Source organism: Hyperolius riggenbachi, chromosome 1 (genome assembly GCF_040937935.1).
Source record: "Hyperolius riggenbachi isolate aHypRig1 chromosome 1, aHypRig1.pri, whole genome shotgun sequence".
NCBI classification, from domain to species: domain Eukaryota; kingdom Metazoa; phylum Chordata; class Amphibia; order Anura; family Hyperoliidae; genus Hyperolius; species Hyperolius riggenbachi.
The window spans coordinates 157,668,095-157,685,273 of NC_090646.1; the positions used below are offsets into that span (position 1 = coordinate 157,668,095).

The 17,179-nt window shown below is 44.0% G+C and overlaps 1 protein-coding gene across 1 annotated transcript in view; it reads left to right on the forward strand.

Annotated features, from left to right (window-relative positions):
* Positions 1-17,179, forward strand: part of HPGD (15-hydroxyprostaglandin dehydrogenase) — an 84,757-nt gene that overhangs the window by 7,125 nt on the left and 60,453 nt on the right. The window lies entirely within an intron of this gene.

The window sequence follows — 17,179 nt, forward strand, 5'->3', positions numbered from 1 at the left end:
TTTCAGTTATCAGAGTAAGCACCAAGCAGGTTCCCAAAGTATGCTTTGTACAATCAAATTAACCATACTGCCCTATAATGTAGTGTGTCAACGATGACAACGCTACATAACTATAAATACACAATAATATTACAAATAAGTATTTTAGGGACAACATCAAGGTGCTTTAAATAAAAGTATCCTAATTTATTCACGCTCTGTAATTTAATTTGAAAAAGTTTTTTTACTAGCCTAATGGCCTGCTTTGAAAAACTGGCAATAGACCTTTTAGCATTCATGAGTCCAATGATCTCTAATGCTGGTCATACACTAGTCGATTATAGGAGGATCGATTGAGCTATCGATTCTCGGAATCGATTCAAAATGAATCCATCGAACATGAATTGATTTTTTTTCCCCATACACTAAAGTTGATTTTTGTTCCATTTTTCCACCTTTAATCGATCAGAGGCTATTTTCAATCACAAAAAAACACCCTGATGAATCAGATTGAGTAAAGGTTGATCGATTACTAATGAAATAATAATGAAAAGCTCTCAATTATTTTTCCATCGATTGAAATAACCCCACATACCCGATCAATTCATTTTAAGAATTCGATCGCATATCGGCAGATAAGAATCGATTCTGCATCAAAATGACAACTCGATTCTTAACCACTTGCCGACCGCACACTCATACCGTGCGGCGGCAAAGTGGTAGCTGGAGGACCAGCGACGCACATCTGCGTCGCCAGGTGCCTCCCTAATTAATCAGGAAAGGTTTCCTGTTAGATCATGGAGCGGGTCTCCGTGAATAGCCTGCGAGCCGCTGACTAAATGTAAACGCAGGAGACATATGTCTCCTTTGTTTACATTGCACGGCGCTGCTGCGCAGCAGCGCCGTAAGGCAGATCGGGGATCCCCGGCCAATCAGCGGCCGTGGATCGCCGCCATGTGACAGGGGACAGCCTGTCACAGGCTGCACAGGACGGATAGCGTCCTGTGCAGCCCGGATCACCAGGGGGGAAAGGTAGGAGAGGGAGGGGGGGAATTTCGCTGCGGAGGGGGGCTTTGAGGTGCCCCCCCCGCAAACCTCAGGCAGGCAGGAGCGATCAGACCCCCCCTGCACATCATCCCCATGGGGGGGGGGGAAAGGGGGGCGATCTGGTCGCTCTGCCTGCACCCTGATCTGTGCTGAGCCCACCCAGCACAGATCACTAAAAACAGCGCTGGTCCTTAAGGGGGGGGGAAAGGGTGGGTCATCAAGTGGTTAATTCATTTATTGGTTATAATAATCGATCAAAGTAAAAAATCGACCAGTGTATGGTTACCTTCAGAAGGTCTTCTACACTTTGTGTCTCCAATTGTTAACAATGGTAAGCAGTTTGTCCAGACAGAGCATAGCCATTCTATTGTTATGTAATGATATTTCTTTAGCTCTGTGTCTCTGAACTTACCTCATGACATCCTTCCCATAGAATGAGTCAGACAGCTAACAAGAGAGGAAGTTAAAGCTTTTGCAGCTATCTTATAATAGAGTTTAGGGACGAGCGATCAGTTTCATCAAACTCTGGGTCGCAGGTGCGCCAGGGTGGTTGTCTGCTCACCAGACATCTGGAAACGGTTCACAAAAACTTGCCATGTGGAGAGCCCCGGTGTTGGCCCTGAGCTGAAATAGCAAGGAGGACCCCCAACTTCCCCCATGCAGAGTAGCAGAGCGGTGGGTGAGTGTATTTAGCTCACCTGTCTAGACTCTCCATCCTACAGATCCTCTAGTCGTCTCCTGGCTTCCCTCCAACATCAGGACGCAGACATTGATGCGGGGTTGGCTCCCATGGTTCACTGCATCAACTTCCGATACACTTATCTACAGCTCTGCTGTGCCCCTCTGCAACCACCCTCCCCCACAACTTTGCACTCACCTCCAGTAGCCACCTCTGCTGCAATTCAGATTTTTAAACTCGTTCACAAACTCCCAGAACCAGTCAGGGAATTGCAAACCAACTCAGAAATCTTTCCGCAAGAAGGTTCATTCATCCCTAAGAGTTCAGTTCTGCAGTTTAGGAGCAAACACTGTATAGACACATTGCTTGGCTCCCTTTTAGCCAGCCTGTACTGTTTCATGGAAAGGGAAGGAGGAAAGACTCCTTATTGGTATGCAAGTATAATTTTTTTCTCCACATATTATTTTCTTTTTGCTAAAAAAAAAAAAATTAACAACATATAAGCACATGAGTTGTATCATTAGTGCATCAGGACTGCTTCAGTATGCCTATGGGACATAGGAAATGGGATTAGATTATGCAGACAATATACAATGTGTACATAAGATAGCCCATGTTTTTATCACTGGACCAAGGTTTATCACTGCACCACAGGTCCTCTTTAATAACATATTGCAAGCAATAACGTGTGGAATACCATAACAAACAGAAATCACTTTTAGCTCTGTAATGCACTTATACAGTATATCACACCTTGCACCATGTTTGGTCCAGTTTACAACATGCTATTGATCTTTATACTGTGTTAATAGATACATTCCAAGTTCTTCACAAGAGTTTTGGAAGCTTCTGCTATTGAAAACATTGTTGTAAATTGTAACAAGAGATTAAGAGTGTCATGAAGGACCACACGGAAATCAGGGCATGAACTGGTCTTTAACCTCTTGACGACCAGCTAACGCCGATCGGCGTAAACTGGTTGTCTGCGGGTTTCCATGGAGGGTGTCTCCGTGAACTGCCTGCAAGCCTCCGATCGCGGCTCGCAGGCGAAATGTAAACACGCGGGGAAGAAATCCTCGGTGTTTACACTGTACGGCGCTGCAGCTGCAGCAGTGCCGTAAAGGAGATCGGCGATCCCCGGCCTCTGATAGGCCGGGGATCATCGCCGTCTGATAGGCTGAAGCCTATCAGAGGCGGTACAGGACGTATCGCCTGTCAATGGGAAATCACTTGGTCGGCAAGTGGTTAGAGGACCACTATATCGAAAAAAGTAGGCAGTTAAAATCTGACAGAACCAACCGGGTTTGGACTAGTCCATCTCCTCATAGGGGATTCTCTGGGTTTTCTTTGTTTTCAAAAGCATTTCCTGAACAGCAGTTTAACTGCCAAAACAGTAAGATACCAGCCGGCCTCCCTAATCACTTGAACACTATTTTGTCAGTTAGACTTTGCAACTGCTGTTCAGGAAATGCTTTTGAAAACAAAAGAAAACCCTGAGAATGCCCAATGGGGAGATGGACTGGCCCAAAACCTGTCGGTTCTGTCAGATTTTAACTGCCTACTTTTTTGTGATAGTGGTCCTTTAAGCCAAACCTAAAAAATAATACAGTAATTGTGCTGAACCCAATAATGTTTTACAAATGGCCAGGCCCATAAAAGAGAAATGTTAGTAAATACTGCAAGTGTTTAGTGCAGTAGGCAAGAGAAAACTAGTTATCCTTCCGAAACACAAGTGTGTCAGTCACACCCACAGGCAGGATGGTGCAGCTGGAGATTGGCAGGTTTAACTTCCACTGGCCTAATGTTTGCTTGTAGTGATGAGCAAAACAAATGGCAGCACACTCTGTTATCAAAAACTCACAAGCCACCAGAATGCTGGACCACAACCATATCTGTTTGGCTTCCACTGTCTGTGCCCGAATTAGCAAGACTTCCCCTTGCTTCCTATTATGAGGGACTGCATGTTCAGAGGTAGGAAGTGAGTGAAGGCTTCTTAACATGGACACAGAAAGCAGTAAATTGTTTACAGATGATGTTGGCACAAATTTAGACTAGGAGTCAAAACCTGTGTTGCGTTACCCTATTTTAGCTCAAGGAGCCGAAAAAACAGCAATGAAAGTCTATGGAAACTTCATTGAAGTCTGTTGCGGTGCACCAGAAGTATCCGGCTCCCCTTTGTGTCAGACTGGATACTTCCAGCACACTGCAATGAACTGCAATAGGTGTGAAAGTCTCCATAAACTTTCCTTACTTAACGTATGGTGCCTGGGTTAATGGAAGTCTATTGGCGATGCAGTAAGTGTAAACAATGGCATGGTGTGCGTCGTGTATGCCTTGGATGGTTGGGAATCCCAGGGAAACCCAGTGACGCACTTCCTGCCCGGCAGGGAGTACGTCACTGAGTAGGGGGCGGAGCTATGCATATGACCCTGTCAGTGCACTCTGACACAGAGTCATGTGAGTGAGTTTTTTTTGTGTTGTGGTGCGATGCAGCAGGAGCATTCCACCACAGTGAAAAAGTGTAAAAACCAGCCATAAGAATTTCCCATATTAATGAAGGAAATGTTTTTCCCCAGTTAGTCGCCCATTAATCATACAATCTTGATTGTACAATCTTACCATTTCCATAAAATAAAAGACTATTACATAGATTCAGTAAGATTGTACAATCAAGATTGTATCATTGATGGTCACACACTCAAAATCAATATCGCCCGTTGGGGATCCAATCCCTTGGGCAGCATTGCATGGCCAAGCAATGTGTTCTGCTCTATGCAGGGGAGAGGGGCGGAGCAGCGCGGGGGTGATGTCACTCGGAGGGCGGGTTAAGTGGTGGAGAACAATGCAATCTCCCGTCGTTTGGCCAAAGTGATCCACCAGGACAAATGGGAGGATTGGGGCCTGCCATACACACACTGGATTCTCTGCAGTCTTTATTGGCTGCCTTGGCCAAGGTTCCTCTGGCATGTGTATGGGCCTTTAGAGAGAATCTCCTTGATGTTCCTGTGTGAAAGTCAAGTGTCTGTACAGCTGTCCTATGATGTGGTCTAGTGTATAAACAAGGCATTAGTGCATTGTTGATCTCACAACAAGAGCTGCTTATTCCTCTGATTGTTGTCTTCTATCTTTCCTTTCGCCATAGAACAGAACAGGTTGCTCAGCTAAAGTAGTGCAGCATGATTGTATATAGTGAACATTGCACTAGTTTGGTCCTAAACCTGTATTCCAGATCAGTCACCAGCAGTCGTTCTGAACAAAACAGCTGAAGCAAACCTGTTAATAAACCAGTTGAAATGAGCAGTCTGTTTATTTGATAGCTAGGGATGGTGAATGAGATGCAAAGAATTCCAAGTTGATGTAGGATTATGCACATTTTATATGCAGTTTAACATTCTTAAACTGCTGCTATTATCTTAAGCATTAGAAAATGAGCGATACCCAATGATTTATGACAAATGTCATCAGAATTCACAACGACGGTCCGCCAATCGGATTGTTAGTGGAAGTCCAATAATGAGGACCCAGAAGTGTGTATTTAGCCACATGTGAGTAGTTTGAACAGAGCAATCGTTTGTTATCATTTGATATAAATGTCTGACACATTATCGTCTGAACTGATTGCCAGAACGGATCGGTCTACATGGGCTATAATTGCAGTCTGTTACCATCATTGGAACACCATTTTTTTAACAGTTATTGCCATCCCATTGTACCTCATTAATTTTGGACAATGGCAGTCTAGCATGTGTGTGCAGCTTAAAGCACACCCGAACTCAAAACTTCCTCTCTGCTCTAAAAGATGCACAACAGCATAATAACACATAATAACCTTTAAAGAAAAATAACCTTTAACCCTCCTGGCGGTATGAAAAAATCCGCCAGGAGGGAGTGCAGCAGTTCTTTTTTTTTTTTATTATATCATGTAGTGAGCCCAGGGCTCGCAACATGATAGCCGCTGCTCAGCGGCATCCCCCCGCCCGCTTTGATCGCCTTCGGCGATCTCCGATCAGGAAATCCCGTTCAAAGAACGGGATTTCCTGGAGGGCTTCCCCCGTCGCCATGGCGATGGGGCGGGATGACGTCACCGACGTCGGGACGTCATTGGGAGTCCCGGGCCAACCCTCGGCGCTGCCTGGCACTGATTGGCCAGGCAGCGCACGGGGTCGGGGGGGGGGGGGGGGGGCGCACGGCGCGACAGATAGCGGCGATCGAGCGCTGGGTGGCGGCGATCGGTGTGCTAACGTAGCTAGCAAAGTGCTAGGTGCGTTCAGCAAAAAAAAAAAATTAGACAAATCGGCCCAGTAGGGCCGGAGAAAACCTCCTGCGCGGCTTACCCCGAACCGCCAAGGAGGTTAAAGAAAAAATTTTCTGTGTCACAGCTGACGCAAATACTGCAATAAATGTGCAGTGTGTTTACTTCCTACTTTCATGGAAGCAAACATAGGGTTAACATCCTGTATTTACCAATCGGCAGCTCTGCCCAGGACTGCTGAATTTCTGTGACACAGCTCAGAGATCAAATTACATTAGTGATTAGACACAGATGAAGGGGAATTAGGCTAAAGTCTCTAAATACCTACAGGGTGCATTTCTTTCTTTTCATTCTGTCTTGTGCAAGAGATCGAGTCCACTTTAAGGGCTTTTGAGTTTTTAGTGATCATATCCGTTTTGACTCCAAATCATCTTAGCTGGACTTTTTAGTTTTGTTTGGCTGCATTCCTTATGCAAACATGTGTGTCACTTATGATCTAGATAGTTATTATACTGTGCTGCAGAATGTTAGAAAAATAAAACATTCTGCATTTAATGTAATCTTTATAAGCAATTTTATTTATCTTTCCTGCCAGGATTGATATGATCAGGAACTAAAACGTTCATCTCTCCTGAGGGCATATTAAAGCGCCCCGTGCTATATCAGCTCTATTCATCTGCCTGAGAACGGGCACCGCAGCTTTATATGAAAATGCAGACAAGCTAAACACGTGTGGCTTGTTACACGAGACGTACTTCAGCTTCATTATATGTGATAAAGGGTGACATTTACATATGAGCAGCTCATACACGCCTTGTAGTGAACAGATGTTGACAGATAATCTCCATTCTCAGGCAACATAAAAATAGTGAAGTGGAAATTTTTGGTCAGTTTCCTTTTTTTGCTGAAAGAGCAGAGATAAGCTAGCTGTGTAGTCCAAGGCACATAAAAATCTGGCAGCCTGTATACACTAGATGTGTATATCAGGGGGGAAAGGAAACCTGCCAAGAGCCTGATTAGCCCTACAAACAAAAGGCCCTCTTCTATGGGGACTGAGTTTCTGAGCTGTACTTAATTCACTTGCATAGACACAGTGGGGGGGATGTAACCAGTAATGCTAACATGGAAGTCATTCAGTTTTTAAAGTAGTTCCTTTTAACTGCTTTATGTAAACATTGCTTTTTGTCTACAAAAGAGGAAGTCATTTATTTTGTCTAACAAGCTTCAGTATAGGGCTTGCAGGGCAGACAATGGACTCGTACTATATATTATGAACATGATAATTATTATTTATTAGATTTGAACATATTACACAGTGCTGGACAATAAATAAGGTTACAAACAATGATGATAGGGGTGATAGACAACACAGGTAATAAGAATTAATGCTAGGTACACACGATGCGTTTTTTCAGTCGATTTTCCGTCCAATCGATTTTCGATTAGATTTTCCAGTCATTTTCCCGCTCCATTCTCTTATCTTTTCTTATCTATTTCCATTCACATCTATGAGAAATTGATCAGAAAAACGATCGAAAATAAGACCGGACATGTCGGAAATTATCTATCGAACCAACTATCTGCCGAAAAAAACCGTATGGTGTATTCCCAGCACAAGACACATAATGCCAGGTCATGTACTTGAGAAGTAGTCCCAATAATACTAGTTAACGCTTGTTTGTGAGCAGAGTGCAAGATCAAGTACGATACACAAGGAGGGTCATGCCAAAGGCTTACAATCTAAAGGGATGCTTTGTTTTGTTATCTGGATAATGAGAATTATTTTATTCATATTATTAATTTAAAGTAGACCTGTGATGAGGCTTTCCAGCCCCCTGTAGTCTGTTTGCTCCCTCGTTGTCCCCCCTGTCCTATCCGCTGTTCTACTGTGAAGTCCGCGATCCAGTTGGGTTTGGGCTACAGGGAATGCACTGTTCTGGGCCATGAACCTCCTTGTTTGCACTCCCGTTGCCTACTATGCAAGCGCAGTTACAATCTTAATGAACTGCACATGTGCAGAATGCCCCGACCAAAAGAGAGGAGAGCTATCGTGGGAGGAGGGGAGGTGCATGCATGCGCAGTAGTCAGCCGAGTCCCGGACGCTATCAGGGCTGACAGCGGCCCAACAGAGGACTGGAAAGACATCAATGGAGCTGACAGACTCCAGGGAGCTGGAAGAAGCTAAGTAAAAATGCTTTTCTCCCACTCATCTCAGGAACACTTTAAGTAGAAGTAACAGTTCTATTGGGTGTGAAACGAAATCAGTTTGTCTGGCAGAAACCCCCCTAAGGGCTGGTGCACACCAAGAGCAGTTCTGAGCGCTTTTTAAAATGCTTGCGGGGGGGGAAACCGCTTGGCTAATGTATTGCAATGGGATGCACACCACAGCAGTTGTTTTTTTCCCCCAAACGCAAACTCTGGTCTTGCAGCATTTTTACTGATTTCTGAGGTGATTCTGCCTCAATGTTAAGTATAGGAAAGTGGAAAACCGCTCTGAAAAACGCTAGATCAGAGCGGTTTTCCAAGCGTTTTTATTACAGGATCTGTTCAGTTACAGCTGTACTGTAACAAAATATAAAAAACGCTACAAAAAACTCTAGGCATGTTTAGAAAATCTCTCTAAATATGCCTAGAATCGCTCTGAAAAAAAAGCTTCAAAAACCGCTAGTGTTTGCGGATCCGCTAGCGATTTTTGGCGTGCACTGACCCTAACACTACAAACTACATTTAGATATTGTCCTGGCCAGGATTTGAATCTGAGACTCTGCTGCATGGCAAGTGCCTTAACCGCTTCTATATGAATCAATAATAAATAAAGAAAGATTAAGGGGTAGTGAGATTTGCAGACTTGATTTTTTTATTTTTGAATTACAAAGGGATTAGATGTTTGGAGGTTTTTATTATTGTGTTATTGGAGAGATTCCCCCTTAGTTATCATTGTGAAAATTGTTAGTCCTGAAGAAAGGCAATGTAGTGCAGCAATAGAAACTAGTCAGAGCGTCAGCTTTTCCCCACTTTACAAAATGTCTGATTAGTTGAGGGTGTTTCTTTTTTCCACTTTCCCTCTATTTATTGCCTGTAGAGGAAGTGATAGAAAGCTTTGTACACAGGCTAGATGGTTCTTGGCCAAAGTGGTTGGTTGGGGCTGCCTCAGCCGAGAATCTAGTGTGTGTGCAGCAGGGCTGTGGAATCGGATTTGGAGTCGGAGTCGGTGGTTTCATAAACTGAGCAGTCGAAGTCGGATGATTTTTGTATGAAATCCACAGCCCTGGTAAGTATTAGACTAAGGAGTCGAGGAATCAGAGTAGGAGCCATTTTGGGTACCTGGAGTCGGAGTCGGTGGTTTCATAAACTGAAGAGTTGGAGACATTTTGGGTACCTGGAGTCGGAGTCGGTGGTTTCATAAACTGAGAAGTCAGAGTTGGAGTCTGAGCGATTTTGGGTACCTGGAGTCAGAGTCGGTGGTTTCATAAACTGAGAAGTCAGAGTTGGAGTCGGATGATTTTTGTACCGACTCCACAGCCCTGGTATTCAGCAGCCTAAGACCACCCTCGATACGGTAGAGCTGCCTGGCAGACCTACTCTGCCAAGCTTAGGTCAAGGGCATTGTTACTCTACTCACCTCCCTCCACTGCGCCTCACATTGTGCCGTCAGCCCTCTGCTCTCACCAGAAAGGAGGCTAGTGACGCATCTTTACAGCCTCTGCCCCAAACGTTAAACCAAGGGATTGAGTGTGTATGAGGCTTTCCAGTTTTTTATGTTAATTGTATTAATGCAGCTTGAAATAGACCAATCAAACACAAATGCTTCAGCAATAGCATGTGATTGGTCCTTTTAAAAGCTGCTTATATTTAAATAAGATTATCGTAAAATTCAGCTTGGAATTATTTGCACCTCATTGGCCGTCCCTACTCGTCAGCATCCCCAGCAATGACAATAGCAGTTCTCTTTTATTTGTATATAATGCAATGTCCTCAGTAATTTTCTGAGATCTTTGTGTACTCCGCAATGACCTTATCAACTCTTCCTGCCTTATAGTGCGCTGTGTACTTTGTAAAACCTTCTGTAGTTGCTTGTTCATCATCAATCCACTGCAAGGTGCCCCGAGAAACTCTCAGTTACAGTCCCAGAAATATAAACATTAAAATACTTGTGACCACACTAGTTTAGTGTAAATATATGCTGTCTTGCAGCTGGAGGAAAGCAGAGGTTATTTATCCATTAGGACAAGACGAAACCTCCAGGAAGGAACGTCATATCGTCTGATAGCTGTGAAAAAATACAAAAACAACACGTAAAAGGCTCATTGAAAAGAAAAACAGAGTGATGTTTATTAAGAGATAAGATTCGGCTTCAAACATATGAATTCTGTATCTCCATTGTTCACATACATTCTACAGTTATTTATCAAAAGGTCTGATCCTACAACACTGTGGCGTTGCAGTTTTGCTCATGAATTATTGATTTCTTTCTTGGGTGAGTAGCTAGGAGTATAGTAGGGGTACAGGTGTGGGGTGGGGGCGGAGCTGGGGGGATCGTGGGGGTGTGTCAAGGGTGTTTTTTTTATCTCAAAAAGTTAAGGGGTGTTTATGAACTGATTATTGTAAAAACACTAAACATAATCCATTCACCATTCGGTCTTTTTAAAGGTACATACACACATCTGATATTTCTGAATGACTTCTGTACGAATGATCATTAGACTGATAGCAGCAGTTTTCACTAATCCGCTTGGCGGATCCGTGGACTAACTGTTGTTCAAACGACAGTTACGTCCATACATTTGTACAAACTACTTGTTGTTTGAAAGACTATTAAGCTGGCCATACACTGGCACGATTTGCGCCCGTTTTGACAGCAGATTCGATCACTGGGATCGAATCTGCTGCCAATCGTTCACGCTACACGCCGAATTTCGATCCATTCCGTCCGATCCCGTCGATCGCGCCGTGCGGAAAATAACCGTCGATCGCCCGCGGGTAAAGAGCGCATCGCTAGTGGCGTTCGAGTGCCCGACGACCGACGCAATAGAGCCGCATACATTACCTGCTCCGCCGGCACGACTTCCGGGTCTCCGCTCTTCTTCTCCGTCTCCGCTCTGGTCTGGTCTCCGGCATGCTTCCCTTCTTCCTGTCCCGGCAGGAAGTTTAAACAGTAGAGGGCGCTCTACTGTTTAAACTTCCCCCAGACAGGAAGAAGTGAAGCATGCTGGACCTGGAGACCAGAGCGGAGACGGAGAAGAAGAGCGGAGACCCGGGAGTCGCGCCGGCGGAGCAGGTAATGTATGCGGGATAGGGGGAAGCGGCAGCAGCAGCACCACCACAACAGATTGTGAACGGTTTCAGGCTGAAATCGGTTCACAATCTGTTTGCAGTAAAGGTAGCCATACGATCCCTCTCTGATCAGATTCGATCAGATAGGGATCTGTCTGTTGGTCGAATCTGATGGCAAATCGACCAGTGTATGGCCACCTTTAGTTTGACACTAATAGATTTTCAAACAACAAGCCATTTGATCTAGTCCATTGTTCTATCCAGTCCATTGATCAAATGACATGTAAATTAGCTGTAATTAGCATTTCAACGTTTTGTTGTCTGTGTGTAAAAGGAGTCTGATCAACTTTTTGTTTGAATGACAAGTCATTCAAACGTCCAATTAGAAAGACAATCGGGCATAAAATAAGACGTGTATATGCACCTTAAGTTTGACACTAATAGACTTTCAAACAACAAGTTGTATGATCAGTCATTTAATCTAGTCCATTGTTCTATGTTGTCCATTATCAAGTTGGTTAAATGGCATGTAAATTAGCATATCAGACGACTTGTTGGTCAGTGTGTATATGAAGTTTGAAAGACTTGTTGTTTGCACTACAAGTCGTTTGAAACAAAGTTGGACGTGTGTGTGCACCTTAAGGCTGCGTGCACACTACTAACTGATGTCGGATTAGGAGCTGATTCCCTTGGGTGACATAGCTGGACCGCGCTGCACAAACCCTGTCATCTGTGTAGCTGATGAAGCGCTGTGTTGCTATGCTGGGGGGGGGGGGGGGTGGTTGCACAAAAGGACGATGGAGGGACAACGTCACGAGGGAGGCAAGGGAGCAGCATGAACAATGGCATTGGCAGCGGATTGACGTTGATGCGGAGGGTACATCTACCACATGGATCACTCACTGGTTGGGGTCGGTGACTACTTTACACACGCCTGATTATCAGCCTCTAGACTCTTCATTCTGGTCACTTTATACACTCACTGTAAAATAGGTTCTTTTCTTATGGCCCATACTCATGGGCTACAATTGTCGCCGCAACCACGTGGCATGCGCGTGTTGCGGCGGTCGCCCGGGAGGATGGCGCGTGCTCCCCGAACCGTCGTTTGTCGCTGCTGTCGCCAGCCGATTAGCGCGGTCAACCGCCGCAACTGTCGCTAGTCCGCGTGTGTATGCGCACTAGCGACAGCAACCAATTGGTAGTGCACAGAGTTTCCGGCGGGGGGAAGGAACGTCGGCGACAGCTTCCGTCGCACCACTAATCCCTCTTCCGCAGTGTGTATGCAGAGGGACCCGGCGACGAGCTGTCGCCGATCTATCACGCACGCGCTCCCGTGTGCTAGAGACTAGCTACATTTGTAGCTCATGAGTATGGGCCATTAAAGTTTAGTGCCCAGAGGCTAAACAGATGACCTTTAAATGAAAGGCTTTTTATCAGCCTGTGCAGCAGCATTCAGGTGTTAATTGTCCTTTCTTTCAGAGGGCTAACACATCTGCTGTTAGCCCCCAGCAGGTATTTCCACATTTTTTTCCTTCTAATGAATTCTCTTTAGGAAAAAAAAATATTTTTAAGAAGATACCATTATAGAAAAGAACATGAAAGAAGATGCTTCATTTCTTTTAGCCTTAAAATACAGATCCCGATTGTACACATCTTGCCACCAGCTAGTCTTCTTCTGTATGAACAGGTTAACCTTGAAAAGACATGTTGCAGCCTGATGGTGTAATTCTAGTATTGCTGGACATTATGGACCGTGCACGATATTGGAATCTATCCCTCACACTTTGTAGTCCACCTTCTAATACTGGGCATACACGGCTCGTTTCTGCTGCTTGATTCTCCCGTTCAATCGTTTTGCCGCTCGATTCTGCAGTTGATTCTCATATCTTCCACTCATTTTTTGTATCTTTTTCCATTCACTTCAATCACAAATTAAGCGGGGAAATGATCGAGCGGGATATCGGACATGTCGGAAATTATCTATCGAGCCATCTATCTGGCTCAAAAACGAACCGAGCATTCCCAGCATAACTGGACACTGAAGACTCATACTTGCGTTCAGAATCTCTGTGCAAGCCAATGAACAAACTGTCAGAAGTAACAGCAGAACTTTATAAAGCCGGAGCTAGAGTAGGTAGCCAGAATTACATAACTGGCACTTGTCAATAACCTATTTTTTCATTTTCCCTTTATATTAATAATTCCAACATTAGAGGTGCGTACACACGCACTACTTCCGCCAACCACGGGTTCGTCAGACCCTCCCGCTGGGCGGATGTTCTGCTGACAGTAGCACGTGTGTATGCGCTGTCGGCAGACTGATAAGGCTGTTTCTGAACGATCTGCTCAGCGGATCGTTCAGAACTGTGCAGCATGCATTTTTCATAGCACAGGTACAAGACTTCTCTATGGTGTTTTTAGAGGTTCTTTACATCACCTCAGATCAATGCAGTGAGTGGAGGGGAGAAAAAGGCACAATAGACTGGTAGGTTACCACAGACAAGTTTATTGGGACAGCTGCACCGATAAGATAACTCCTACAGTGTTTACCCAACACTCCCTGGGCTTGTTATTGTACTGCAAGTGGTTTAATGCAAAGTTCTGACACCTTGGCCCATATGCAATAAACTTTTTCTCCTAGGTGATGTTTTCACACCTTGTCAATAAAATGCCTTTTAAGCCGCCAGTAAGGGAGAATATACTCAGAATAATGTTGACAATACTTTCACCTGCTCTCTCCTACTTACTCAATTGCAGAGTGCTGAAAGATTATTTTAAACAGTAGATAAAAAATGTTTATCAAGGAGAAATTAAAGGTAGCCATACACCTAGCGATGATGGGCATATTCGACCAAGAGACAAATCTCTCTCTAATCGAATGTGATTAGAGAGAGAGCTGTCGGCTGTCGGCCAATTCCCGATCAATTTCAACATGAAATCTCTTGAGAATCGGCCGAGCCCGCCGCAACTGCCGCCTTGTTGCTGTTCCCCTAATGTATAAAAGAGCTTTAAGGGTGAGTTTATACATCACCTGTTCTGTCTGTCTTCCGCCGCTCTTCTATTAGCTGCACACACGCTGCTGGCATGGGGCATGTGCGACGTTAGCGGAAGACGCATGTGTGAGTAGCGGAAGACGAATGGGCACCGCGACACAGGACAGGTAATGTTTAAACGCACACTTACAGCACATTTATACATTGCTGGAACAGCACCGAGGGTTTTGTCGCTCGCCATTACTTCCGCACATCCTTTTGAGGAAGTCGGCCCTACATCTTGCAGCATGTCCGACCGGTTAATGCTGCAATTCGGCCTGCAATTGGTCACGTCGCCGATCGGACATGCACTTGGTGGCACCGATTTTCATCCAATTCCCATTACAGTATAATAGTCAGATTGGATGGTAGATCGGCCGCCAAGTCTCCAGATGTATGGCCAGCTTTAGGAGAAAAAGTGAATTGTATAGGGGCCACTGTCTAGTATTGGAGGAGGACAGTTTATATTTATACCGATGGCCCCTGTACACACACTTGATTATCAGCAGAGGCGGTCATTGTCAGCTGCCAAGTAATGACAATAGCAGTTATCTTTTACTTTTATTATATACAGTAATGCAATGTCCTCAGCAATTTTCTGAGTTCTTTGTGTACTGACTTTATCAACTCCCCCTGTTTTATAGTGCACTGTGCACTTTGTAAAGCCTTCTGTATTTGCTTGCTAGTTATCAGGTCACTGCAAGGTGCCCTCAGTATTATGTTCTACAATGATTTTCAGCAGGATGCAGCCTAAAGTTATTACAGATCAGCAACTTAAGACCTTTAGAAATTGGAATTTTTGCAACAAGCTCTGCGTAGACAGACTGCATGGCTACATGCTCTTCTGTTCTATGAAGAGGGGAGGAGGGGAACATGAGCGAGTGGGGCCCCAATGCAGCAATAGTAAAGACTCGGTGAGGGTGATCCATCCAATGAGATCACCGGAGGAGAGGTCGATGGCTGAAACAATACACAACAATGTAGAAGAAGAGAGTCAGTACTACAGTAGGCAGCTGTCGTGTAGAGGGATATGGCAGGATGCACTCACTTCCAACACCCTGGTGCAACAAGCGTGCTCTGATTATAGTAGTTCAATACTGTGCAGGTAAAAAGAGAGAGAGGAGAATCGGCACTACTAATAATGCTTTTAATCCAGAGTGTGGCAAAACATGATCCAATGCGAGGCATTACAAGGCATTACAATATGACATACCAGTGCTTCAGAAAGCGGTGCAATAGTGGTGGGTGCTGGGCAGAATTAGTCTAAGGCTACACTATTGCACCATTTTCTGAAGCATTGGTATGTCACATTGTAATGACTCGAATTGGATCATGTTTTGCCACACTCTGGATTAAAAGCATTATTAGTAGTGCCGATTCTTCTTTCTCTCTTTTTACCTGAAACAGTGGACACCTGTGATTTTCAGCCAAGACCATCAGGAATGACCATGTCAGACAAGAAACATCAAAAGTGTGCACAGAGCTCTAATAAATAAAGACCAGGAAAATGTGTTCGCACATTATGCAGTTTAAAAGGTAGCAGGAAATTTGGGCACACCTTGCTAATGGACAATTTAGGTGCCCCACATTTGCTAATGCGAATGTATTCACTTAATACACTCAGACAAGTTGATTTTGAAATGTGATTTTTATGGTGACAATCCCGCTTTAAGAATACTGTATAATTAATATTTTGGCCTTATTTGTTCTATTTTAGTCCATGTCCACCTCATGGTGTTTTTAGTTATAATCTATTCTAAAAATGACCAATGTGTTCTGTAGAGCTTATTAATAGACACGTGACTGTGTCGGTGCCCCAGAAATGTACTTCTTTGGCCAGTTATTTTCATTAGCTGGAAGAATTATGTCTACTTGTCAGCATTAATAAATTCCTAGCATCAATATTTGTAGTAACAGCAGGTGCGATGGATTTTTTCCAAACATGAATCTTCCTTCTTTCCTATGAGCCAAATGTTGAGCTGTTGACGGATGGATCAAGTATTAACCGCCTGTATCCTTGCAACAGAACACAAGCTAATCAGATTAAAACAAATGTATCATCTGTTGTATCTTTGCTCAGATGTACATGAAGTGAGCTAAAACTGTTATGCAAACAAATCGGTCTATGAGTGTTTTCGACTCTGCCATTAACAGCAGGGTGTTGTGTGTGAAACACATACAAGTGGTATTAGAATCTTTGCCACAGGAAATATATTAAATCTAGTACTGGGGTCCAGGTGACTATGACATCCTGCAGTAGACTATGGATCCTAGGGTGCTAGACTATGGATCCAAGCCTATGAGCATTTCAGTGCATGCTTTTCACCCTTCTCTTTTCATAACTAGGGTTATACTGGTGGCAGCCATTAGCAATTCCTCCTTTGCTGGACACCATCTACTCCACCAGTTTGCCGGATTATTTGCCGGCAATATGAAAGGAAGGGAGGGGTTCCTCCAATAAATGTAAAATATTTTATATTTGTCATCATGCAGCTGAAAAAAGGCTGCTATTTATTATTATAATTTAGAAAATAGATTTTATTTCTGAAATCTTGTATTTTTAGTTTGGGTCCACTTTAAGGGCTCTGCATCTGACACAGGAGACCTGGGTTTCAATCTCAACTCTTCCTGTTCAGTAATCCAGCACCTATTCAGTAGGAGACCTTGGGCAAGATTTCCTAACATTGCTACTGCCCATAGAGTGTGACCTAGTGGCTGGCGCTTTGGGGACGCCAGGAGAAAAACGCAATATAAATGTTATTTGTCATGTGCAGTAGAAAAAGAAAAGAGTCTCATATTTTTATTTTCAGTTATATAGTTTTTTTATTTTTATAACTGTGCATCTGTCACATTTGCAGTTTTAAAACCACACTCTTTCTTTTAAGCTAAGCAAAGCTTTCTTTAAAGCTATCTCTC